The 25,531-nt window shown below is 46.3% G+C and overlaps 1 long non-coding RNA gene and 1 other non-coding gene across 2 annotated transcripts; one reads left to right on the plus strand and one right to left on the minus strand.

Moving 5' to 3' along the window:
* The first annotated feature begins 8,585 nt into the window (after positions 1-8,585).
* On the plus strand, positions 8,586-10,402 carry LOC125409398 (uncharacterized). Its single transcript, XR_015003629.2, has 2 exons — positions 8,586-9,680; positions 9,835-10,402. It is a non-coding gene; the product is annotated as an uncharacterized LOC125409398 (long non-coding RNA).
* A 14,205-nt stretch (positions 10,403-24,607) lies between these two features.
* LOC125409593 (U6 spliceosomal RNA) lies at positions 24,608-24,712 on the minus strand. Its single transcript, XR_007234830.1, has one exon. It is a non-coding gene; the product is annotated as a U6 spliceosomal RNA (small nuclear RNA).
* Between the last annotated feature and the right edge of the window lie 819 nt (positions 24,713-25,531).

Consider the following 25,531-nt stretch of genomic DNA (forward strand, 5'->3'; position numbering starts at 1 on the left):
TTTTTGTTTGCTTGTTTTTGTTTCTTTGAGACGGGGTTTCTCTGTGTAGCCCTGGCTGTCCTGAAACTCACTCCATAGATCAGGCTGGCCTCAAACTCACAGACATCTGCTTGCCTCTGCCTCCTGAGGCACTGTGATTTTTAAAGATATACATCTATTTTTTATTTTTAATTTTTCCTGAGACAGAGAGATGGTTGGCAGAGCAGAATGGAGTTGAACTTACTCTTTGGGAAGTGGGAGAACAAGGAAGTCCCAAGGCAGAAGACATTTCCGGAAACCCCTTCTCAGAGCTGAGAATGCAGAACTCGGCAGCGTCAGGGAAGCCACCTTAACAACCAGCTAGCAGTGCCTGGGTTTGTTTGTGGGAGCTAGGCTGAGACCTAGGCCGGCTCACAAGCCCACTGTTCTGTATTTAAGTGTTTAAAGTTATGCATGTGTTCTTTGTATGTATATCCATGCACCACGCATGTGTCTGGTGCTCAGGGAGACCAGAAGATGGCATCAGATCCCCTGGAAATGTAGTTACAGACAGTTGAGGATGGGTGTTAGTAACAGAACCCTGGTCCTCTGGATGAACAGTCCACCCTTTTAACCACTGAGCCGTCAGTCCAGCCCAGTTCTGTGGTTATTAGAATTGTTTATTTCCCGCACAGCTCCAGAGAGTGAGACACAAAGCGAGAGTCCACGAATCCACTTACCCGAGGACCCATGGGTCACAGTGTGAAAACAACCACCGAAGCCATTGCACAAGGAAAGCTGACCTCGTTTCTGGATGGGTAACAGTCAATCAGAGCGGCGGCTTCTCTAGACAGCTGATTGCCCCACAGCTACAGGGGAACTGGCTCTGAACCGGATTTAGCTCCATCATCTTGGTCATTCAGTACCGGTATGGACAGAGGATGCCCTTTTAACTGGCTGTACACCTAGGTGATAGGATCTGTCCTCTCAATCCTAGTCAGACTGAGAAGGTTCATGGAGCCAGGGGTGTAAGGCAAGGGACCTGGACTGGCTGCAAGATGATGAACCACTTTTTGAGGATTTGTTGTGTGTTTCAAAAGCCCATCCTCACCAGGCATGGTGGTGTAGGGCTTTAATCTCAGCGCTAGGGAGGCAGAGGCAGGGAGATATCTGTGAGTTCCAGGACAGCCAGAGCTATGTAAGAGAGACCCTATTTCAACATCCACCCCACAAAAATCCCACCTTCTTTGAGCTACTTCTGCCTTCTGGGCCCTACCTCCTAAAACTGGTCCTACAGCCTGAGAAACCACCAGGGAGGAACCAATGCTCCCAAGTGTGACCCTAAAGGGGACTTTCAGATCCAAACTATACAGACTTTTAAGATTAATTCTATAGTCAGGCAAGTGACGCTAATTTTTTCCAACATGTGGTTTGGGAAGATGAAAAACGAACAGTTGATAAACCGCTGCCTGCTCACCTGTCCTGGCTAATTTTACCAACATGACACAAGCCAGTCACCTGGGTAGAAGAACCTTAGTTGGGAAGATGCCTCCATCAGATGACCTATAGGCAAGGCCGTAGGGCATTAATGATTGCAGTGGGGTAGGGGGAGCCCACTATGGGCGGTGCCATCCCTGGACAAGTGGCCCTGGGTGGTATAAGAAAGCAGGCTGAGCAAGCCGTGAGAGCAAGCCAGTGCACAGAGTTCCATCATGCCCTCTGCTTCAATTCCTGCCTCCAGGCTCCTGTCCTGACTTCGCTTCACTACGGACAACTGAAAGTCAAAATAAACCCTTCCCTTTCCAGATTAATTTTGGGAATAGTGTTTATCAAAGTACTAGAAAGCAAACTAAGACATCCTCCAAGACATGAAACTGCATCTTCTCTGTGATCTGCTAGAGGCAAAGGTGCAAAAGCATGTCAGAAAGGATGCTTCGGACTCCCCAGCAGCCGGGTCTCTGGGTGTAAATGAAAATGCAAAACAGAAAAAAAATAAACTAAGTATATAATCTCTTGAACAAAAAGTGTTGGGGTAAATTTCACTGGCCAAGGCTGTGCTTGTCCTAGTCTGAGTCACAGCTGCCAATCTCACAGTGCTACAGAGAGTGACAAGGACATCCAAATCCAGATAGCAGAGGAAGCTAGGCCGATTTGTCAGAGAGAATGTGCGAATGTGTGCAGTGTGTGCAAGAGAATGTGTGAATGTGTGCAGTGTGTGCAAGAGAATGTGTGAATGTGTGCAGTGTGTGCACCAAAGACTCATTATTTGGTTATTGGGAAATAGGACAGGCACAGGACACTTGCCTTTAGTCTCAGACCTCCATAGTCTGATGCAGGAGGATCATAAACTTGAGGCTAGCCTAGGCTACATAATGAGTTCTGAATCAGCCTTGGCTATGTATAAAGACTGTTTCAATAACAACAACCACCCCCCCACACACACAATGACATGCATTGGTGGAATCATAAAGTTTGTTATTATTAAATTTTAGTTCCTTATTTGTGTATGTGCAGTGTGCACCATGGTGTGTGTGTGTGTGTGTGTACGCGCACACGCGCGCGTGCAACTGTAGGTTAGAGGACACCGTGGGAGTTAGCCCTTTGCTTCCTTTCCACCACTTGGACTCCAGGGATCTAACTGAGGTCACCAGGCTTTACCTCTCCTGCTGAGCTGTCTTCTCTGTCCCATAATGTCCCCAGTGAATTACACTTTTGAAGTTGGGAGGACCAGTCTGCTAACTCTGTGGTGGCCCACGCAAAACATGTTAGTATGTTTGCTTTCTAAGGCATTTCCCCATGGTACAGTTAATTATCAATGTATCTGGGTACATTAATAATTTTTTTAGGATTTTGCTTTATTGATATAAATTTATTGGTACATTAATAATCTTAAGAAACTTTCAATTTGGTCATTCACGCCTTTAATCCCAGCCCTCAGGAGGCAGGTGGATCTCTGTGAGTTCAAGGCCAACATGGTCTACAAGAGCTAGTTCCAGGACAGGCCCCAAAGCTACAGAGAAACCCTGTCTTGAAAAACCAAAACCAACCCCAAAAACAAACAAAACATGTTGAAAGCCAGAGGGTAAACACCCTGAAAAACTCCCAAATTGTCTGAGACACGATCTTACATTCCACTAAAGATCAGGATTTTTGAATGAACCTCAAAGTCCCCCTGGCATGGAGTCCGAGGGGATATGCACCGCTGACGTGGTCAGTGGATGGAGAGATGGCATTTCCTTAGCACAGAAATATGTAGGTGATATTTCCAGAACTTGCTGCCGCGTCCTAGTGGGCTGTGTTCAGCTCAGAAGGAGCACGTGGACACACGTCAGAGCTAAGGTGAACGCTTGGCTGAAGATGAATGCTTGAACAGCCCTTTGCTTCCCTTGCAAGTGAATTCTAGCTACGATGTCCTGCCTGGGCAGGTGTCCCCAGCCGTGCATGCGTATTATATGATTAATGCCGATTAAGCATTTCAAGCAGCGGCAATAAAACTGACAAACCTATGCAGGGTGCCGAACTGGCACAGTTCGGAAGGATGAAAAGGGAGGAGCCCTCTAATTACTGCTGTGGTAGGAGTGTGCTGGGGGAAACAGAATTCCTGCTCAGCAGCTCCGTGTGAGGGCCAACTCCAGGTATGGCAAAGGCACCTTCCACAATAGCCGCTGCGATTTTGGAACAGAAACTACATTTTTAAGACAAAAACAGAAAATTTTGGACATATGTAAAAGAAGAGAGGACATCACAGAAAAAGGGACACATGAGGGTCACCAATATTCCACCGAGGACCCTTCTAGTCTCAAGAGGATTCAGAATAAAGGACAACAACTGTATCAACATTATTGTCATCATCATTATTATTATTTGGGGAGAAGGGTCAGACATGGTGGTGCTTGCCTTTAATCCTAGCACTTGGAAGGCAGAGGCAGGTGGAAATTCTGTGAGTTCAAGGCCAGCCTGTTCTATATAGTGAGCTCCGGAATGTCCAGAGCCTGTGTTAAATTAATAATATAATATGATGATAATAATAATTACTATTATTTTTAAAATAAAAGTTAATGTGTTTAGGTGATTTCCCCAAATGTATGTCTGTCCACCGCATACATGCCTGGTGCCTGCGGAGGACAAAGATGTCAGGTCCCTGTAACTGAAGTTACAGATGGTCTGATCCCTGGTCCTCTAGGACAGCAGTGCTCCTAACCACGAGCCATCTCTCCATAGTTGAAAGGACAAAGCTAAAGGGCACTGAGATCACTCCTGCCTTCCCCAAGAAGGGGAGCTAATACAGGGTCCTATGCACCCCAGTCTAGCCTCCACTCTCCGTTCTCCTGCCCCCACCTTCCAGTGCTGGGATTGTAGGAGTGCACACCCGAACACCATGGCTCGTATGGTGTTCTCAGCTCCAGCCCAGCTGTGTGCATGCTACCAGTCGAGCAGCAGCCACAGCCGCTACCACCTTTGGAACCTGACAGCCAAACAGAAGTGGCACTGCTCTGTAAGACACTGGCCATGGGCTACGGTCGGTCCAGACGGACAGGACTCATGGTTAGTGACCGAGTATGACACTAGTGACATGTAAGAGTCTTTTGACGATGATTTTGAAACCAAGTCGTTAAACAGCCACTTCCCCCTTGCCAAAAGCTACCTAAGCTATGTTTCCAGGATGCAGCCTCAGAGTCGTGACCTCGGGAAGTGGGTGGGACCACAAGGCTCTGTAATGAGCAGAACTTGGGAAACAAGAGCAGGGTCTCATGGGTGCAAGGTGGCAATGAGACCTGCCAGCAGCTATGCACAAACTTCCCCTGGTCCTGCAAACTGGGAGCAGGTAATTCCACCTAGACTCTTGATTATCGGTAAGCAAGTCCTTGTTTCTCCAGGAACTTCAATTTCTTCATTACTGGTTAGTTAACCAACAGGGAGATTTATTTAATTGTGGCCCGTCCCCTTGTCAGTCAAGCTACATTGAAGGTCCTTCTTCCTGCAAAATACAGGGCTACTTATTCCATCGCTCCTTTGTACCTCAGAAAACCTTCGCTTGGGAACAACTTTCTGAATCTTGCCTCCTTTCATATTTCAGCAAGGTACTAACACTGGCCGTGTTAACATTCAGTATTCTTTCAGGGGAAGATGAGACAGAATTTCTCTGAGTAGCCCTGGCTACTAGAACTCACTCTGTGGACCAAGCTGGCCTCGAACTCAGAGATCCACCTGCCTCTGCCTCCTGAGCACTGGAATTAAAGGCTTTTGGTATCACCACCCGGTTAGCATTCAGTATCGTATATAAATAGGCCTTGAGCTCACAGTCAAATGTATCAGGAGAGGGTCAGACCTGGGGAGAGAACTAGAACTGGCTCGTTTCTATTTTCCCAACCTCTGAGGAGCTCAGGCCACAGAGAGACACCGCACAGGGAAGGATAGAGGTCCTCACTGCTTACACAGGGAAGGATAGAGGTCCTCACTGCTTACACAGGGAAGGATAGAGGTCCTCACTGCTTACACAGGGAAGGATAGAGGTCCTCACTGCTTACACAGGGAAGGATAGAGGTCCTCACTGCTTACACAGGGAAGGATAGAGGTCCTCACTGCTTACACAGGGAAGGATAGAGGTCCTCACTGCTTACACAGGGAAGGATAGAGGTCCTCACTGCTTACACAGGGAAGGATAGAGGTCCTCACTGCTTACACAGGGAAGGATAGAGGTCCTCACTGCGTACACAGGGAAGGATAGAGGTCCTCACTGCTGAGCAATCAGAAAACGCAGCTGCTGGTCATCAGCCACTCATCTGAGCCACCTGGATGCCCAGCCAGCATGACATGGAATAGAGCTGCCCAGCGCATTTGCAGAATCACTAAACGACAAACGGCTATAGCTTACGTCACCAAATAGCAGGGCCTTATGTTTCCTAGCAACAAATAGACAAATCCCATGATATCTTCTGGGCTTCTGGGCTCCTTCAGGGTTTGACGCCATCCTGCCTCTGCCAGTACTTGGGTGTGAGTACCCTGCAAGGTCGGCCACCCCCCACGCCCTGCCCCAACTTCCAGAATACCCACTTCACCTGTTTCCCACCTCCGTGCTCGACCCTGGGCGCTTATGCCTTCTCAAATTCTGTTTATTAGGTATTTATTCATTCACTTCCTGTGTAAGAGTGTCTTGTCTGCAGGTATACCTGTGTGCCCTTCTGTTCCTGGTACCTTCGGGATTGGGTCCCCTGGGACTGGAGTTACAGACAGTTGTGAGCTGCTGTATGGGTACTATGACTCCAACCCAGGCTCTCCGGAGATCAGCCAGCACTCTTAACCACTGCGCCATCTCTCTGGCTCTTGGTTTATGCCTTAAAAAAAATCCTTTTGTTGTAATTTGAGTGGGGTGGGGTTGAAAGTCAATTTCATCTGTTTAACCTGCCTGTTCAATTTGAAGTTTCTTCCTCCCTTCTCTTTCTCCCTGCCCCTACCCCCGACAGGGTCTGTTGTGTAGCTCTAGCTGGCCTGGAACTCATATAGACTAGATGACCTTGAACTCACAGAGATCCCCCTACTTCTGCCTCCCAAGAGCTAGGATGAAAGGCGTGCGCCACCACGCGTAGGCTATCTTCTGCATTCTCAGCCTATTCACAGAATTTTCTTCTCCGAGACTCTGTGAAGTCCTAAGGCAGAAGTTGAGCGAGTCTCACCATGTATCTCGCCCATCAGGCTCCCATCCCTGAAGTCTGCCACCTTGAGCAATAAGAACACCCTCTACATGAGTGTTTGAACACTTCATTCTAGCAACATCGGCATCGCCAAATCACCTCAGCCATCATTTTGGCCTTTTCGCATTGCCTGGCCTTCTCCTCCACCTTCAGGGGGCATGCCACCACCCCCAGGCACAGGCCAAACCCTGATTGTGTCATCTCCAGAGCTACAATCCTGAAGTCACCACTGCAGACTGCCATTCACCACCTCGTGAGGAAGGGGTCTCCTCTCCTGCGGAATTGCTCCGAAGACCTGCGTTGGTACGCCTTGTCCCTATGCATGAATCCCTCTATGTGTTTTGTGTCTTGTCCACCCTCCCCTTCCAGCCTGCTGTCTGAGGACGGCGTAGTGTGAGTTCTCGCCCACTCAGCCCCAGTAGACAGAGCTGGGTTTTTCTGTGGAGCTCATAGTTCTTGTCACCTCGGTCATGTTAGCTCCATCCTTAGCCCCATGGAACCCAGGCTGATCCATCACATCACCTGGTGACAGAGATAGGTTCCAGGTGGACGCGTGACCAAAGATAGGTGAATTTCTATTGTGGTGGCTCATGCAAGCAGTTCCGGTGCATGGGTGGGACGCTGGTGAAGATTAGATTTCTAGGGATACATTCTGCATCAAAAGCTGAATTTTTAGACTTTTGTTGAGGTTGTTAGGCAAGCAGAGCTGTTTTGAGTTTGGAAGGCTAGGAGGCCGGAACTTCTGCCATCACCTCTGCCGCTGTGAAAGAAGAGCCTCCTTTGCATGTTGCCATACCAACCTGCCAGGCAAGATGTGCCCACGGAAGCAATAGTGGTGTGACTGTTACGGGGTGACCAAGTGGGTCTAATAGGCCTGCCCCACAGTGCTATGGGATATTTGTACACAGTGTGAGGATGCGTTGCTGTGACTGGTGTGATAAAAAGTTGTATAGCCAATAGCTAGGCAGGAGAGATAGGAGGGACTTCCAGGCAGAAAGAGGAAGAAGAGACACCATTGAGATGCAGAACAAGTCAGACACACAAAATGGGAGAGAGGTAAAAATCACATGGTAGATATAGATTAATGAAAATATGGGTTAATTTAAGTTATAAGAGCTAGTGAAACAGGCCTAAGCTAAGGCCGAGCTTTCATAATTAGTAATAAGTCTCCATGTCTTTATTTGCAGGCTGGTGGTTCAAAGCTAGTCCGACAAGAAAGCTCTACCACAGGAGGGCATTCATACTTAGGACTGTGTACCTGGTTCAAGGCCCATAGTGGGGGAGGTCTGAAGTCCTAGGGATGAACACATTGCTTCTGTTTCTAGATGGACATATTGTCAGACTATCTCCTAAATATATATGTTTGTACTCCTAGACCGGTGCTGCTCTTAGCCCTGTCAGAGAAGGTTCCTTTTTCAGTGACTGCTGACTAACGCAGAGACTCTCATGGCTGGTCAAAGTGCTGAGGGTGTTTGATTCTCAACAGGACTTCAGACCATCCCCACAGAAGAGGGAGGGGGAAAGAAGGTGAGAGCTGGGAAGGAGAGCTGGGAAGTGCCGTGTTCTGGGCCTGAGATGCCATTGCACTCACGGTACACGGCACTCACAGCACACAGCTGCACAAGACCTGCTGCTGGCCATCATCCAGACATGAATGGGGAAGAGCCTATGGGCAGCTCATGGCTGCTGGGTAAGAGGGAGTCATTGTCCTGAGTGACGAAGCCACTAGTGAAGTGTCCGTGCTCATGCAGGCAGCGCTGGTTAAACTCGGTGGGTCGCAGAACAAACTTCAACTAAAAGAAAAGACGATGATGGGAAGGGGCTTGTGGGGAGGAAAAAGGGGGTTTATGGGGAAGCGGCTAAGAGAGACTGGGTGTGTGGGACCAGAATGTATTATATACGTGTATGAAGTTTTCAAAATAGTACATTTTAAAGAGAAAAGAAAGGAAAGCCTCGTGGTCAGCAAAGCCAGTCATAGGGGAAACCCCTAATAACCCCAGCGCTGTCTCCCTGGAACCAGACCTACAGCTCAGACTGTAGCTTGGCTTCCTGCCTTACCCGGGATGTTCTTGTGGCCTCACTAACCCGCTGCCCAGAGAGTCATGCTTTAAAGTGGCTCAAGAGAGACACAAAGCAGCAATTCACTGAAAACAAAACCAAAACCGAAAAAAAAAGGAAAAATAAACTTCAAACGTGGTCTACAGCGCCCCCTGGTGGATAACTATTTTTAGATCATAGGCCTTTATTTCACTAAACCCCGAGGCCCAGTAGTCTGCATGCAGTGTATCTAGATCAATTTAAAACATTTCTCCTAATTCGAAAAGCATGTAATTGCTGCTACTTACATTCCTGATTACAGAGCATTCCCACAATCCTTCGGAGCTCGAAAGCACAATCCCAAAGAAAGCATATCCCAAAAAAAAGAAGAGAGAGAGAGAGAGAGAGAGAGAGAGAGAGAAAGAGAGAGAGAGAGAGAGAGAGAAGAAATGTGGCGGAAGAGAAATGACACTGAAAAGTGTAAGGCAGTCGAATTTTCCAACCCCTTGAGTTCACTGAGTTCAGGTTTCACTCCCCAGATCTCACGGAAATGAGTAAAGAGAGACAGGCTATAATTCAGCAGCAACAAAGACAATCACTTCCAGCAAATCCAAAACCGGAGAAAATACATCCGGAGAAAACAGGAAGAAGGGTTGTTTTTCCGTTGAGAGCCGAGCTATCCTAGGCTGATCTCAAAGGAGACTCCAGGAAGCTTGGTAGAGCAGCGGGCTTACAGTGGGCCCAAGGATCCCGGACGGAATATCCGGAGTATCCCAGCTCTGCTGCATCCTAGGAGGCCGATAAAGAGAAGGAAGGAAGCTTGCTGAGAAGCCTGAAGAGGCAGGTGCAGCCCTCAGCAAATCCCAACTGCCACCGTAACCCAGTCGCTGCCACGTACCTCTCTGCTGTCTGCTCCCACTAGAGGGGCTGAGCCCCGGAGAGAGCGACTCCACCTCATCATGTCCTGCACAGAGCAGTGGGCAGGAGCCCGAGGTACACACGGTCTCTCCGACTGCTCAAGCCGGAGGTGCCCTCGCCTTACTCTTGGGGATGCCCTCAGTGAGTGATTCAGTCCTGGGGCCTGATCTGAAAGGGCCTGGGGCTCCCGCGCTCTCATACAGTGCCAGGTGCCCTTCTCTGTACTCAGGTGCCCTACTCTGTACTGAGGGGAGGCGATGGCCCATCGGAGGATGTTAAAGATGACCTGTGCACATGTTGGAGGAATCCACGTAGTCCCCACGTAGTCTCCATCGCATCAGCCCACACCTCCGCTCCCAAGCTCTTTAGAACCATCAGTGACAGTGTCCTGGAAATGGGTAAGGGAGAACAATCCCAGTTCTCCACTGGGAGGTGTGCAAAATGACCCCCGCCCCCATTAGCGACGGAAACCTGGATTGTAACGAACAACTTAGTACTAAATGTGTATCCACACAAGGCAGCAAAAGGAATGGGGTTCAGTGTATGTGACAACGCGGAGGAGCCCTGGGAGTATGCTGGGGAAACAGACTGAAGAGGGCTGTGTATTTTAGTGCATGAGATACCCAGAACAGGCGGACTCCTAGAAAACGGAGCGGGGGATAGTAGCGAAGAAGCTGCCTTCGGTGGGTAAGCACATCGTTTCTTGGAGATGGTATCTACAGTGGTGGTGGTCACACAAACATGTCACTTGCTTACCTGCCACCAAGCTGTAAACTAATAAATGACTCAAATGGAAATTTTTACGTGTATTATATATTTAAAAGCTAACAAAAACTATTTGTTGGATTAAAATAAGCAACCAGAGAACAAAGAATTCTTGGAAGTTTAGAACATAATGACAAAAACGGAAAACTAAATGGGAGCAGGGAATCATGGGATGGGCTGCTTTAAAAATCAGCATGACTCAGAAAGGCAGCCAAGGAGCTGGCTTCAAAAAACCTGAGGATGCTATTTGGATTTATAATTATGTCCATCTTTAGTCAGTTCTATTTCCAAACAAGTCTGTGGTCTCAATCTAGAAGAAGAAGAAGGAGAAAGAGGAGGAGGAGGAGGAGGAGGAGGAGGAGAAGAAGAAGAAGAGGAGGAGGAGGAGGAGGAGGAGGAGGAGGAGGAGGCACAAACTCCAAAGTACAGTGTTTAATCCACAATGTTAAAAGAGTCCGTCGAGGCACTTGTCACACAGGCTGTTGCTCTGAGACCGATCCCGAGAATGTTCATACAAGCGAGAGACCCGACTCCACAATGCTGTCCCCTGACCTCTCATGTGTGAGCACACACATTAATATATCAAATTCATAATAACAATGATATAACAAGGTGAGGGCAAGCATGGGAGCCTTAATAGGAATAAAAGTGAGACCTAGGGAGATGAGACAGAGGAAGAGCCTGGCATTTTTTTTAACTGGGAGGTGGGGGTAGAGTCATGAGTGCAGCTGGGCATGGGAACCAGAGGTCAGCTCCCTTGGGGTTGGGTGACAGGTGGCTGCGAACCTCCTCACGCAGGTCCTGGGACCACTCCTGTCCTAGGCTAAAGAGTAAGTGCTGAGCCCCCTCTCTAGTGTCCCCTGCACACCCCCATTTATCTTAGATGTGAGCTCACACTGTAGCCCAGGCTGGCTGCAATCTCACCGCAACTCACCGCAATCCTTCTGCCTCAGCTTCCCAAATTCCAGGATTACAGGCATGTGTCACCATACCTCTTAAGAGCACGGTTTATTTTTTTAATTAAATAAAGATATTTAATATAAATGTTGCTAAAATTCCCTCCAAGAAGGAAACATAAACAACATCTACCCCTCCTCACGAAGTCCCAGAGGCAAACTGAGGCACAGTCCCCCTAACGTTCACCCTGGGGGACCTGTGAGCTTTTTGTGCTGCTGCACCGAGCACAGAGCTGTGGCTGCTCCTCCCCCAACATTCTGAGCCTGAACAACTTCCCCCTGCATGGATGAGGACTTTCCCTATAGCTTCAGAGATGCAGTTCCTCTTCCACTCCTCTCCCATATCTGCTCGTCCCTTCCTGAGGCCACGTGCAATTAAGGCCCACAACAGGTGGTAGGGAGCAGCTGGCTGCTGGGGCGAGGGCCGTAAACCTCCCTTTCCCTCTATGAGGGGGTATAAGCAGCCAAAAAAAAAACAAAACCAAAACCAAAAACAAACAAACAAACAAACAAAAAAAAACCCTGCTGGGATAACCCTTTTGCAAGAGGGCACAGCTGAGCTACTCAGCATAGTAGCTGCTTGGCTCTGAGGTCACTCACAATAACAGGCGTAAGCTTAAAGATGACTGAGCAGTTAAGAGCGCTGGCTGCCCTTCCAGAGACGCCGGATTCGCAATTAGCTCCAGTTCCAAAGGGCCTGATGCCCTCTTCTGGCCCCTGTGGGTACCACACACATGGTACATTGACAAACATGCATACCAAAAATCGTGAAACAAATTAAATTTTGTAGACTAAAATGAGGGGAAAGAAAGGCACACCTGAGAGTACGGGTGTGGGTTTCTCAAAGAGTCTCCAGGAGCGTTGCTTCTTTTTCTTAAGATTTACTTCCTGAAGGCAGAGTTAAAGATGGTTGTGAGCTGCCAGACATGGGTGTGTGCCCTTACTACTCTTGGAGGGTAACTCTGGGAAGATAAGGTGCGTCGCGGTGACAGGAAGTTGTCACAGGGAAAGAGGCATGAGGCGTGTGTCATTTTCCCTGCTTGGTTCAGAAATGGGGGACCTGGGGATTTCTACAACGATGGGAGTGGTCAGATATCCGTGCTTGTGGACATAAGCAAGCAAAGATGGGCTTCAAAGCAGGAGAAGCCTGGGGAGCTGGACCCAACAGGGTTTAGGGCAAGGACAGAGAAGGGGGAGGGGCTAGCACAGTCACCGCCTTACCTGGCTCAGATGCTGCTCAGAAAACCGATGGGAAAATAAGGGAGGTCCTGTGGAGAAGACAAACTTTAAAATGAGGGTCTATTTACTCCAAAGACAACATCTCTGGAGGAAACAGAACTTCCAATAACTCTCAAGGTAATGTCCTTTCTCCCGCTGCCAACGGAAGGAAGAAGAAAGAGATTGGTCACAGGCATAAAGAGTCTCCCCAGCTGGGACATCTGGGTCCATCCACTGCGCACATTTATAGCCCCACTATGTGAAGGACACAGCAGAGAGGGAAAACAAGGAACCGCGCTGGGAAAGGAGCCAGTGAGTCACGTGGTTGAGTCTTAACTGCATGTGTGAAAATTTACTGCAGTAAATAAGAGAGCTTAATTTCTGGAGTGCAGGAGCCAGCGTGGTGGCTCAGAGGGTGAAGATATTTGCTGCAAAGCCTGGGACCTGAGTTTGATCCCCAGGACCCACACATGGTGAAAGGAGGGAACCGACTTAGCCTCTCTCTTCAGCTGTGTGCAACCAGTGACGAATGCCTATAATCCTCAACACTTAGGCAGCTGAGGCAGGAGAATTGCAAGTTTGAGACTAGCCTGGGCTATCTAGTGAATTCTAGTCCAGCTAGGACTACAGAGTAAGGCCTAGCCTCAAATTTTAAAAATTAAAATAAATATTAAAAGAATAAAACAAGATGTTCTGGCTAAAATACTAGAACTGAGACTCTTTCGACTAACCTGTGCATATTCTATAACTTATAAATTATACTTTGATAATTTATTTAAAAGAAAAAAATCCTGTAGTTATGGAGTGCACACTCTCTCCCTGTCATTTCCTCAGTTCTGCATGAGTGGCCTGCTAGGGCTTCCTTTCAGCATGGGTACCTCCTGTTATCATATTGTTTGTTGAGATTTATGGTCTAGCCTGTGAAACCACATAACATCGCTTCTGCCATTACCACAAGCCCTACCCAGCTCCAAAAGCAGGGGACACAGATACTCATGGAGAAGTGCCAGAATCACACCGTGGGACATGAGGAGTGTGGTTGGGGCCATCTATAGAAAAGTCCAGCCTTTCAAAACCTACCCTCTGGCCACATCCCTCCCACAGGAAAATACAAAATATAGGCCACCACGGCTTCAACTGGGAGTCTAGGATTTCAGCAACCAAATCAGGCCCAGAGAAGATGAGGTTTCACACGTGCGGTTCACCAATCTTTCAAAACCCTGGAGCGCCTGCTCCCAGTTAGAAATGAACTCTAGGGCTGGCAAGATGACCCAGTGGGCAGAAAACAGCGGCCTCCAACCACCATCACCGGTAGGAGAGAGCCAGCTCCTGCCAGTCCTTCTCTGACTTCCACAAGCTTGCCAGGCCACTTCCTCTCCAGATAAACAGATGAATGCAATAAAATACTTTTAAGGGAGATCTGCCCAGCTTGTGGGGTGGTCAAGAGCTCGCTCTGAAATTTGGGTAGCATCTTTACAGCCTGCCAACATACCTGGAATAACTTCTGCATTCCTGGGACCACATGGGTGTGGAAAATCTGCCCAACTGAGAAAGACAGGTTCTGTCAACATAAACTTAGTGTAGCCTGGTCCTCCGGCTGCTGCGGTATGAGCTGTTTCCAAGGACTTGGATGTCATCCCCAAAGGTTCAGCCTCCCTCTTCATTAGCTGTGGAACATCCAACTTCCAAATCCCAAAGCTAAATTCCAAGCTGACTTTAAAGGTTTTTGTTTGTTTGTTTGTTTTGAGACAGGGTGGCTGTCCTGGAGTTCACTATGTAAACCAGGCTGGCCTCAAACTCACAGAGATCCTCCTGCCTCTGTCTCCCGAGTGCTTGACCATGCCTGGTAACTTTCAAGTTTTCAATATCAGCCACCCCCTCCAATTACGTGGAGGGCTTACTCCTTGGCCCTTTCAACCAACCAACTTGCCATCTTAGAAAGTGTACAGCGATGCTTATCTTTGCCATTACTTAAACTATTTATGACATAGGACATTGAAGTGTTGAGAAAAAACTCTCTTAATACACCTACAGACACACATCGTGTATACACACCCACAGACACACATCGTGTATACACACCCACAGACACACATCGTGTATACACACCCACAGACACACATCGTATATACACACCCACAGACACACATAGTATATACACACCCACAGACACACATCGTGTATACACACCCACAGACACACATCATATATACACACCCACAGACACACATCGTATATACACAACCATAGACACACATAGTGTGTACACACCCACAGACACACATAGTATATACACACCCACAGACACACATCGTATATACACAACCATAGACACACATAGTGTGTACACACCCACAGACACACATCGTATATACACAACCATAGACACACATAGTGTGTACACACCCACAGACACACATCGTGTATACACACCCACAGACACACATCGTATATACACACCCACAGACACACATAGTATATACACACCCACAGACACACATCGTGTATACACACCCACAGACACACATCGTGTATACACACCCACAGACACACATCGTGTATACACACCCACAGACACACATAGTATATACACACCCACAGACACACATCGTGTATACACACCCACAGACACACATCGTATATACACAACCATAGACACACATAGTGTGTACACACCCACAGACACACATAGTATATACACACCCACAGACACACATCGTATATACACAACCATAGACACACATAGTGTGTACACACCCACAGACACACATCGTGTATACACAACCATAGACACACATAGTGTGTACACACCCACAGACACACATCGTGTATACACACCCACAGACACACATCGTATATACACACCCACAGACACACATCGTATATACACAACCATAGACACACATAGTGTGTACACACCCACAGACACACATAGTATATACACACCCACAGACACACATCGTATATACACAACCATAGACACACATAGTGTGTACACACCCACAGACACACATCGTATATACACAACCATAGACACACATAGTGTGTACACACCCACAGACACACATCGTGTATACACACCCACAGACACACATCGTATATACACACCCACAGACACACATAGTATATACACACCCACAGACACACATAGTATATACACACCCACAGACACACATCGTGTATACACACCCACAGACACACATCGTGTATACACACCCACAGACACACATAGTATATACACACCCACAGACACACATCGTGTATACACACCCACAGACACACATCGTGTATACACACCCACAGACACACATAGTATATACACACCCACAGACACACATCGTATATACACAACCATAGACACACATAGTGTGTACACACCCACAGACACACATCGTATATACACAACCATAGACACACATAGTGTGTACACACCCACAGACACACATCGTATATACACAACCATAGACACACATAGTGTGTACACACCCACAGACACACATCGTGTATACACACCCACAGACACACATCGTATATACACACCCACAGACACACATCGTATATACACACCCACAGACACACATAGTATATACACACCCACAGACACACATTGTATATACACAACCATAGACACACATAGTGTGTACACACCCACAGACACACACTGTATATACACACCCACAGACACACATTGTATATACACACCCACAGACACACATCGTATATACACAACCATAGACACACATAGTATATACACACCCACAGGCACACATTGTATATACACAACCCTTTCTAAATATGACACAGCTATTTATATAGTTTCCAAAATCAAATCAAATCAGTCAAAATTCCAGCACAGAGTGGGGGGCCTTTCAAGGCCCTGCCCCTAGCTGAGGAACTGGTGGCAGCTGGTGGCTGTTGAGGTTGTGGCCCTGTCACGCTTCTCCGTTGGCTAGACCCACACCCATGCACTAGATTGAATCAGTGAATTAAAAAAAAAAAGACATGAAGATGGGGGGAGGGAATGTGTTTCGGGGTCGGGGAGGGAGGGGACATGTGAGTGGACCTGATTAAGACACTTGGTATGTAAGTATGAAGTTATCTATAAATAAAAATTAATTTTAAATAATATTTTTAATATTTAACTTTTAAAATAGTAATTTTCTATTTTCAAAAAGGAAATTTTTAGAAAAGAGATACAATGAGACAGAGGGAGAAGGTAATTGTACTAGCTAGCTAAGAACTGCTCTAATGAAAACAGTATGTTACTGGCTTTTGTTTGTTTTTCTGTTTTTTGCTTTTGGCTTTTCAAGACAGGGTTTCCCTGTGTTGCCCTGGCTGTCCTAGAACTCACTCTGTAGACAACTCTGACCTCAAACTCAGAGATCTGCTGGATTAGACAGAAAAACCAACAGAACAGAAGAAAAAAAATCCAGAAATACATGTAAATGCACTCAGGGATATTTTTATAATGAAAATGAGGGGGAAAGTGAGTTATTCAATAGGTTGATCAGGCACCGGCCAGAGGGAAGCAAAGCCAGAAGCTCACTTGATGCCTTACACCAAGATAAAGGGCCATGGTGGCACACACCTGAGAGGCAGAGGCAGGCAGATCTCTGTGAGTTCGAGGCCAGCCGGGTCTATATAGTGAGCTTCAGAACAGTCAGAGTTACATAGTAAGACCGTGTTTCAAAAATTCACGCTACCCACCCGCCAAAAAAGTTTGTTGACAGGGGTTTCTGTTCCACCCTATCCTGCAGTCATTCAGTCCCAAATAAACACACAGAGCTCTACATTAATTTTAAACTGATTGGCCTATTAGCTCAGGCTTTTTATTAAACTCTTATAACTTATATTAGCCCATATTTCTTGTCTGTGATAGCCATGTGGCTTGGTACCTTTTTTGGTGAGGCAGTCACATCTTGCTTCCTCTGTGGCTGGATCACAACAACAGACTGAGCTTTCTTCTTCCCAGAATTCTCCTGCTCCCCGGCCTCTACTTCCTGCCTGGTTGTCCCGTCTATACTGCCTGCCTGGCTACTGACCAATCAGCGTTTTATTAAAAATAATACAAGTAACAGGATAAAAGACCATTGTCCCACAGCATCTCGCAACAAGATTAGCCAACATATGCCCACATTTAGAGCAAACAGAAAGCACATTAAACTGATTGTTTTTCCTAAATCCCATTTTTATATGATTTCTTAGGGTCAAGATATGGTCTCTGCTGTCCCAACAAGCTAGGCTCAGCCACCATCTCCAGAGTGCCAGTTAAAGAGACAGTAATAGTGCTCCATGGCCTACAGTGATCAGTGGTCTACAGTGCTCCATGGCCTACAGTACTCAGTGGCCTATAGTGCTCCATGGCCTACAGTGCTTGGTGGTCTACAGTACTCAGTGGCCTACAGCACTCCATGGCCTACAGCGCTCCATGGCCTACAGTGCTCCCTGGCCTACAGTGCTCCATGGCATACAGTGCTCAGTGGCCTACAGTGCTTTCTGGCCTACAGTGCTCCGTGGCCTATAGTGCTCAGTGGCCTACAGTGCTTTCTGGCCTACAGTGCTCCATGGCCTATAGTGCTCAGTGGCCTACAGTGCTTTCTGGCCTACAGTGCTCCATGGCCTATAGTGCTCAGTGGCCTATAGTGCTCAGTGGCCTACAGTGCTTTCTGGCCTACAGTGCCCAGTGGCCTGTAGTACTTCCTGGCCTAAAGTGCTCAATGGCCTACAGTGCTTGCATTGCAGAGCTAGGAGAGACAGTGTTTATATCTCAGCACCATATAATAAGGCAGACATGTAGGAAAATGCTTATAATTCCACCCTGGAACAATCTCACACACTCTTCTGGCCTCTGTGCATAGAAGTGTGTGCACCTGTACATGTGTGCACACACTCACAAAGAAATGCATATAAATGAATGAATGAATGAATGAATGAATGAATAAAATGTTGAAAATTTTTTCTTTAGAAAGGCCTGCAGAGGCTATATAGACCCTTTTGGTCCAGCTGAGATGACAGGGAATGGGTCAGAAAGGGAAACTTTTCACTGCATATTTATTTGTTTATTTTGTTTTTCATAAATTTTACAGAAAAGTTTCTGCCTGCCAATAAGCCTCTCCACCGATGCAATAATCTTAATTACACCAAATCAAAAGGAATTAGAAAAAGTCCAGGTTTAATGGATACCAACGCTCCCAAATGACTTTCCAGTTCCCCAGAGGAAGGAAGACCAGAAAACCACGTGTTTGTTCTCTGGGGGGCCATTTAAATGCCCTTTGGGAGTCCTGGGCATTGAACTCTAAATTTTATATATGCTAACAAGAACTGTGTTGATAAGCTGTGTTCTAGCCCTGGTTTTAATTCTCAGCATCGCACGCAGAGGCAGAACATAAAAATTATCTGTTTCCTTGTGTATGAATTTTAGTAGATATTGACAGTGTTGGGGAGATAGCTCAGTTAGTGGAGACTGCTGAGCATATAACACTATATGGGATTCTATGCCACACCCTGCATTAGTCGGCATTCTCTAGAGAACCAAAACTGGTAGAATAAAGAATGCATGTAGGATTTATTAGAGTAACTTACAGGCTGGTCCAGCTAGTCCAACAGTCCAACAGCCCCAACCCAATAGTCCATGGTTTGGTGCACAAGACTGGATGTCTCAGCTGATCCTCAGTATCCACTGGAATGGGTCTTCCCACCTCAAATGTTCTAAAGAAAAATCCCTAAGAATTAATACAAAAATCTCAATTGTTAGTAAAAAAATTAAAAAAGGTATGTTGCATCTGATGAATGAAGCTTGATATTAACCTCCAACTTCCACACAAGCATGCCTGGACACACACACACACACACACACACACACACAAGGCACCCCTAAACATACACACAAACACACATAGGAACCCCTGAACACACACACAAGCACCCCTGAACATACACACACACACAAGCATGACTGAGCACACACGCAGGCACCCCTGAACACATACACACACACACATAGGCACTACTGAACACACACACACACACACACACACACAAACAAACATACACATATAGGCACCGCTGAGCACACACACACAAACAAACACAAGGCACCCCTGAACACACACACACACACACACACACACACACATACACACAAGCTGTTGATGATAGCCACATAGTCTCCCAGGAAAGACTTTTTTGCTTTTAATTTTTGCATGTTTTGATTTGTATGAGAAATACACATTGTTTCTGTAATCAGAGAGCACAGATAATTTTAAATTACTTACTGATTGATTGATAAAGGCCGAGGCTTTGGAAACCCTGAGTAATGTGTATTATTGCTGTATGTGTATTATTGACGAGGACCCCAGACTCATGGGAATTTGCTGGGCCTTCCTCTGTTCCATGTTGAACAGCTGACAGAGCAAACAGAAAGCGCCCACTGCAGCTTCCTCCTCCCAGATGCGGGTGGTCTGAGACTGCTGCTCCTCTACAGAGACTCCTCCCCAGGCCAGTTTGCTAACTCCTCCCTGTGCCCTGTGTAATGAGCTCACCCAGGCTGTATTGTAGTAGGTGCCCTCCAGCAGAGAGCACAGCTCTTCTGTAAGAGCGCCTGTCATGTCCTCGTTCCCTCCTTGTCCCTCTCAGGTTTCCAGGACATAGCAGAACCCAGGGCCTCATGTTTTCTGCTATGGAACTGTGCTCCATGCCTCTCTTTTTATGTATGTGTGTGGTTCCCTTGCTTGCTTCATTGAAAGGAACATGCTATCTATTTCTCTGTTCCTCCTTTGCTATTTTGTAGCCACTATAAACTGTGTGTAATGGAGTCCTGGCTTCTACACTCTGTTCAGTGGTTTCTCTGACTCAGGCTGAACCTTTCATTTAGTATTTAGAATCAAGTCTTGTTGCCTCCATCTCAGGTCTGCTACTCTGAAATTCAAGATAAGTTTCTTTCTTTCAAAAGTTGTTTGGGGCTACAAGCTCAGTACTAGAGTGTTTGTATGCAAAGCCTTGGACTTAATCCCTGACACACACACACACACACACACACACACACACACACACACACACACATTGTTTTGCCTCTTTTAAAGACTATTTTTTTTTCTTATCTGCTGGCACAGTGATTCCACAAATAGAAAAGAATTCCTCCTGTGAAGTCCTCCGTGGCTTGGAGGGAGCCAGAGAGGGGCTCAGAAGCAGGAAGAAAGACCTTTTCCCTTTCCTCCTATAGAAAAAAAAAACCCAGACCTTCTGTGCCTCCTGGGGCAGTGGAGGCTATTTATAGGCTTTGGATTTAATTATAATTCTGCCCTCTGGTAACTTGGCTGGCTGCTGCTTTAAGCTTCGGCCCCACCCTTCCTATAGGAGAGAGCGGTTTTGTCTCTGTGCATTACAGATGAACACAAACCAGCAGACTACAGATAAGGAACATAAACAAGGTGGGTCAGTGTGGTGGCTACACAGCTGCCTATGTCATCTTGGAATGAGGACCAGGACAGGTTTAAATATTCCACCCCCTGAATATAAAATAGTGCAGTGAGTGGAAATAAAATAAAATTAAAACTCACCACACCGTCTCCTCAAACAATTAAAAATAGAATCACTGTACAATCCACAAATTTTACCTTTGGTTCTAAGATCCAGAGAATGGATTTGTTGTTAAGGGCACAGTGGCTTTGCTCTCGACTGTGACGCATTCACGCCACGGCACACGTGGAGTAGTCAGCTTGTTGAAGCCAGTTCTCGCCTTCCACCTTGGGGGACCCAGGGGCCAAGCTCAGGTCTTTATGCTTCCGAGGAGACAAGATGGAAGCTACTTAAGAGTGGATGGACAAATGAACAGATCTACAAAGTGTGGTATGTATGCCCAGGGGAACGCTTTTCAGCCTTAAAAAGAACCCCTACCCGAAGCTGAGGAACAATTGACAGTTGATGGCTCCTGGGTGTGGGGAGTTTTCTCCAAGGATGTGGTCCAGTTAGGCCCACCACACTCCAGTGATAGTGCCACACCCAGGGGTGTGTGAGCCGCACAAATTAGACTCTGTGGGTTAAAAATAAATAAAAAATAAATAAAAAAGAAGTATGAAGTTGAGAGGGAAGATGAGGTGGGATTGGATCTGGAAGGATTTAGTGGGAGGATTGAGAATTGAACACAATCAAAATATATTGTATACATGCGTAAAATTCTCAAAAGAATTCACAGAAATATTTTCAATGAAATATTTTTTGTCGAAATGAAGCACACATGCTGCAATGGGGAACGGTCATATAAACATTACGGCATGTGATATAAGTCATATAAAAAAGGACAGGCTCCGTGAGATGGCTCATCCGGTAAAGACACTGGCTCCAAAGCATAGTGACCTGAACTTGACCCTGGGTCCCCCAAGGTGAAAGGCGAGAACCGGCTCCAACAAGCTGTCCTCTGACTACTGCTTGTGTACTGTGGCGTGGATGTGCCACACTCTTGTGTGCGCACACACAAATAAGTAAGTTCAAAGGGACAAATATTATATGACTTTACCTATATGAGATATTTCAACTGCATGGGGTGGGGTATAGCGAAGATTTCCTCTGGTAGGCATCCTAGTGCTGACAGAGTGTAGGGAGAGCGTTCACCCCAGCTTCCCCCTCCTGTTGTTTACAGCCTAGCATGCTCCCTACAGAGACTTCATACCAAGATGAGCTGGACTTTGAGTCCTTTTTTGGCTGCGGATCGAAAACCGCCTCCTTATTCAGGTGTATACAAAGAACTCCCGCCCCAGTTCAGATGTACATAATCAACACTCTGGGTTCCGCGGTTAGGACTAGGTGCCCTGTCATCCCAGAGAGCCTGGGCTCCCCAGCTGCAGGCTTGCTGTACGTGTGTCTGTGGTTTCTGTAACCCGTGTCACCCCACTCAGGCTCCTTGGACCAACTCATGCAGGATACAGCAAATAAGAGATAATTATTTCCAACCAAAATGTAACAGATTTTCATGTTTTTCTGTGCCTGCTATGTATTCCAGCCTTTGAACGTGTAATAATATTGTAATAAACATTGTCTTCTGCCCTCAGCAGAATGTAAGCTCTATGAAGACAGGAAGTTTAAAGTCTTAATTCACTGCTGTGTTTCCAGAGCCTAAAATAGTGCTTAACAAACACAGAAGAAATCCAATAACTTTTTTTTTTTTTTTTTTTAGACAAGATTTCTCTATGTAGCCCTGGCTGGCCTGGAACTCACTCTCTAGACCAGGCTGGCATCGAACTCATATAGATCCACCTGCATCTGCCTCCTGGGTGCTGGGACTAAAGATATGTACCATCATGCCCAGCTAAAGATTTTATTTTCTAAAGAATGTGTATGTCTGTGTTTCTGTGTGGGGGTGTGTGCACATAACTTCAGATGCCCGACGATGCCAAAAGGTTGTGTCGGATCCCTTGGCACTGGAGTTACAGACAGTCGTGAGCTGCCATGTGGGTGCTGGGAATTGAATTCAGGTCCTCTGGGAGAACAACAGACAATCTTAACTGATGAGCCGTTTCTCCAGTTCCAGTAACTGTATTTTTTGTCAGTAACTATATTTTAATGAATAAATTGCTCCAGAAACTTCCTCAAAGACTCACCCCGAAGTGTGTTTCTGCGGTGACTTTTAATCTTATCAAATTAACTATCACAGGAAGATACTGGAAAATGGGCTTGCCGCGTCACCGCTGTAGAACGGCTCTAGCGATACTGTCACCAACAAAGACAGGTTCACGCTCCAGCAGGCCAGTGTTGTCACACGTGTATTTTACCAGTGTTTCGTCACTGCCTTGTGCTGTTTCTCTTCTTGGCTGTTAGAGAGGCTGGACATTTTCTCTTAAGCTTTTCCATTGATGTACCTGCTCACATCCTTTGTCCATTTCAATACTAGAACGTTTATCTTTTATATGGCTATAGATAGTTAGATGTTGTAGATAAGGAGGGATAGACAGATACCAACTTTTGTTAGTTGTTTTCTTTCATTTTCCTTATTTATTTATTTATTTATTTATTTATTTATTTATTTATGACAGAGTGTCTCCTGAATCAGTCCCAGGCTGGCCTTGAACTCAATATGTAGTTGAGGATGACTTTAAACGTCTGCCCCTCTTGTCTCTGCCTCCCAAGTGCTAGGATTACAGTTGTGGGCTCCCATGCTCTATTTTGCGTGGTGCTGAGGATTGAGCCAGAGCGGTGTGTGTGCTAGGTGAGCTCTCTATCACCTGAGCCGCACCCCTAGCAGTTCGCTTGTGTCCGTGAAGATTTTCTAGTCAGTGGCTCATGTTTTCTTTGTTATATGCTTCTGCTTAGCACCAGGCATTTAAAAAATGTATTAATCTTGTTTAATAAATTCCTTTTTATCCTGAGCTGATAAAGACATACTCATTTTAGCATTTTCTAGCAACCTTTAATTCAGAAAAAACTTCAAACTTATGAAACATTACAAAAATAACAAAGAACTTATTCATGTTCTCCACCCTGATTCACCTCCGATTTTCAGAGTGTGTGTGTTGTGGACTATGTACATATGTGCTTGTGTGTACTTGGGCACACTGGTCTATGCATGCCCAGAGACTGACATCAGTGTATTTCTCTATCTCTTTCCACTTTATGTTTTTGAAATTATGACATAATTACATCATTTTCCCCTTCTCTTTCCTCCCTCCAGCCTCTCCCATGCACCCTCCTTGCTCTCCCTCCAGCCTCTCCCATGCACCCTCCTTGCTCTCCCTCCAGCTCCAGCTCATAGCCTCTTTTCCTTTAGTTGTTTATGTATACTTCCCCAGATATATAAATACAACCTCCTCAGTCCTTATAATGCTACCTGTATGTATATGATCTCGGGGTGACCACGTGGTGTTGAATAGCGAATTGGAGAGCTCTTCCCTGGGGAAGACCATTTCTCCTGCTCTTAGCATTGCTCCGCTGCCCACAGTTCGTAGGGAAGAAGCCCCTGAGCTTGCTCCCTTCCATGTTAGAAAGCCCACTTGTGTCTTTGTTCAGATCTTCTTTTGGCAGCCATATTGATGAGACTTGGTAGGTGTAGCCTCTCTGACATCTCCGGGGGACAAAAATATGGAGACTTCATGAGTGTGTGTGTCACCCTTGTGAACAGACATTCATGCTAATCCTCTCTGTATCATTCCAATTTTAGTGTATTACTGCACCACTGTGTTATTTTTAATCTTATTTTATCTATTTTTTTTATATAGAATTTTACTGTGTATCCCTGGCTACCTGGAACTCACTCTGTAGACCAAGCTGATCTCGAAATCAAAGAGATCTATCTACCTGTATCTGTCCCCCAAGTGCTGGGATTAAAGGCATGTACCACCACTGCCTGGCTAAATCCTATTTTATTATTTTATATGTATGTGTGTTTTGCCTGCTTGTATGTTTGTGCATCTGCCTTTTGGAGGCCAGAAAGGGACACTGGATCTCCTGGAACTGGAATTACAGAAAGTTGTGAGCTGCCATATAACTGCTGGGAATCAAACCTGGGTCCTCTGGAAAGTAGCAAGTATTCTCTAATCCCCTTAATATTTATTTTTATTACATTTATTTATTGATTTTGAGAGTAAATATATCACTGTGTGTGCGTATGCATGTATGTGTATGTGCACATGTGTGCATGTATGTGTGCGTGTATTGTGAGTATGCATGCACATGTGTGTGTATGTGTGTGTGTAGGTCAGAGAATAACTTACTGGAGCCAATTCTCTCCTGTCATGTGGGTCCCAGGGGTTAAATCCAGTCGGTCAGGTTTGGCTGGGGGCACTGTACTCCACTAAACTGAATTTCAGAGCCTCCCACTAAACCTGGAGCTCACCGTCTCAGTTAGACTGGCAGGCCAGTGAGCCCCAGAATTCCCCATCTGGGATTAAAGGTGGCGTGTGCTACCTCTGCCCATCTTGTCTGTCTTTTTCTATGTGTGAAATCCAAACTCATGTTTGCACGGCAAGCACTTGATCCACTGAGCCATTTCCCTAGCCC

Source organism: Myodes glareolus, chromosome 9 (genome assembly GCF_982192425.1).
Source record: "Myodes glareolus chromosome 9, mMyoGla1.1, whole genome shotgun sequence".
Classification (NCBI taxonomy): domain Eukaryota; kingdom Metazoa; phylum Chordata; class Mammalia; order Rodentia; family Cricetidae; genus Myodes; species Myodes glareolus.